Here is a 2992-nt window from a genome sequence, read left to right on the forward strand (position 1 = left end):
GCAGGACTTCTGTCAGCAGCACCTTGAGCAGATCTTCCTTTCTAGGCAGGACCTCTGTCAGCTGGGCCTTGTGCAGATCTTCCTTCCAGGCTGCGACTTCTGTCAGCTGCGCCTTGTGCAGATCTTCCTTTCCAGGCAGGACTTCTGTCAGCTGTGCCTTGAGGAGATATTCCTTCCAGACAAGGGCTTCTTTCCTCAATGATCAGTTCAAAGGTCAGCAGAGGTATAACTGGTCTAGGTCATCTACTTTATTGCAGTTCTACTGGTCAAACCACGGAGCTCGAGCTCTGAGATGAAGGAGAGTCTGGATTTTCTGAGCTCCGTAGAGCATTGAGACAGTTCTACCACATCCACCACACACTACAAGACTCCAAGAGTCAACGCTACAAGTGCTGCTCCAACGTTTAATTCAAAGACTGCATCTGAACATGCCCTGGCAAATGCCAAATAGAGAATAAACATCCAGCCTGCACCAGCAGAGCGCAGAAAGCTTTTCAAGCACCTCGAGGTACATGGACTTCCTCTATCTGCCGTAACTGAAGATGTTAAACCTTGGTAACATCAATCCCCTTCGGACAAGGTCCTCCATTTTGCTATGAGAATGTACCTCATCCTGCGCAAACACAACCCCTCAAGTCTGTACTGCATGAAGCTGGGTGGTTCTCACCCAAAAGAAGGCCCTCCACAAATTGCTGACATTTGTTTACACCCCCTGGACAGCCGTGGTAACACACAGACCAACTACACCCCCTCAGGGATCACCCATCCATCTGCCAGGATCAAGACTCAGATATTTCAACCTTCTATATTACTGTCTTTGGAACGGCCCGTCTCTGACATTCGTGGAAGCTCCACACTCAGTGAGCTCAAAGTTGGCTTGCAAAAACCACCTCATGAGAGTGGAAGAAAAGAACATGAAGTGACACGCACTGCACAGAATGGTAAATCTACTATATTCGTTCCATGTACCATTGTCCTACTGCTGATGTTTCGACATGGATGGTTTGCCGTCTATCACAGCAGCTTCTTCGTTTTAAATCTTACTCAAAGGTTTTGCATCATAACTACTTACCTACGTACTGTTTCTGACCATACGACATCTCTGGCAGACATGCTGTGCTGTCTGTTGCTACATAAATAGGAAGTAGCTTGCTACTGCAGTGAGAGTGCAGAGTCCTTGCAGTCAGATGCACTTGATTGGGATAAAAGGTACCATGTTTGTTAGAAAAGCTGCAACTATTTGAATAATAACATACCAAAAGCAGCGCATATAATGCAATAACGCAGACCAGGTACTAGAAAAACGTGATGCTTACAATGCAAAAACACGGGCAAGGAAGTAGGAAAACGTGACGCAAACAATGCAATAACACAGGCCAAGCATTAGGAGACTCCGGCGCAAACAGTGCAATAACACAGGCCAGGCACGAGGAGAATCTGATGCAAACAATGCAATAACACAGGCCAGGCACTAGGTGAATCTGATGCAAACACTGCAATAACACAGGCCAGGCACGAGGAGAATTTGATGTAAACAATGCAATAACACCGGCCAGGCACAAGGAGAATCTGAAGAAAACAATGGAATAGCACAGGCCGGGCACAAGGAGAATCTGACGTAAACAATGCAATAACACAGGCCAGGCATTGGAAGAATCTGACGCAAACAATGCAATAACACAGGACAGACACTAGGAGAATCTGATGTAAACAGTGCAAAAAACACAGACCAGGCACAAGGAGATTCTGATGCAAACAATGCAATAACACAGGCTGGGCATGAGGGGAATCTGATGCAAACAATGCAATAACACAGGCCAGGCAATAGGTGAATCTGACGCAAACAAAGCAATAACACAGGCCAGGCACGAGGAGAATCTGATGTAAACAATGCAATAACAAAGGCCAGGCATGAGGAGAATCTGATGTAAACAATGCAATAACACAGGCCAGGCACTAGGAGAATCTAACGCGAACAATGCAAAAACACAGGCCAGGCATTGGGAGAATCTGATCTAAACAATGCAAAAACACAGGCCGGGCGTTGGGAGAATCTGACGCAAACAATGCAATAACACATGCCAGGCAATAAGTGAATCTGACACAAACACTGCAATAACACAGGTCAGGCACGAGGAGAATCTGATGTAAACAATGCAATAACACAGGCCAGGCACTAGGAGAATCTGACGCGAACAATGCAATAACACAGGCCAGGCATTGGGAGAAACTGATATAAACAATGCAATAACACAGGCCAGGCGTTGGGAGAATCTGACGCAAACAATGCTAATAACACAGGCAAGGCACAAGGAGAATCTGACGAAAAAAATGCAATAACACAGTCAAGGCACTAGGAGAATCGGACACAAACAATGCAATAACACAGGCAAGGCACTAGGTGAATCTGATGCAAACAATGAAATAACACAGGCCAGGTAATAGGTGAATCCGACGCAAACACTGCAATAACACAGGCCAGGCACAAGGAGAATCTGATGTAAACAATGCAATAACACAGGCCAGGCATGAGGAGAATCTGAAGCAAACAATGCAATAACACAGGCCAGACACTAGGAGAATCTGATGTAAACAGTGCAATAACACAGGCCAGGCACGAGGAGAATCTGACGCTCAAAATACAATAACACAGGCCAGGCACTAGGGGAATCTATTGGCCCCTATGCAATAACACGAGCGAGGCACAAGGAGAATCTGATGCAAACAATGCAATAACACAGGTCAGGCACTAGGTGAATCTGATGCAAACAGACACAGGCCAGGCACGAGGAGAATCTGATGTAAACAATGCAATAACACAGGCCAAGCGTTGGGAGAATCTGACGAAAACAATTCTAATAACAGAGGCTAGGCACTAGGAGATCTGACACAAAGAATGCAATAACACAGGCAAGGCACTAGGAGAATCTGACACAAACAATGCAATAACACAGGCAAGGCACTAGGTGAATCTGACACAAACAATGCAATA

This window comes from Lissotriton helveticus, chromosome 1_1, assembly GCF_964261635.1.
Source record: "Lissotriton helveticus chromosome 1_1, aLisHel1.1, whole genome shotgun sequence".
Taxonomy (NCBI): domain Eukaryota; kingdom Metazoa; phylum Chordata; class Amphibia; order Caudata; family Salamandridae; genus Lissotriton; species Lissotriton helveticus.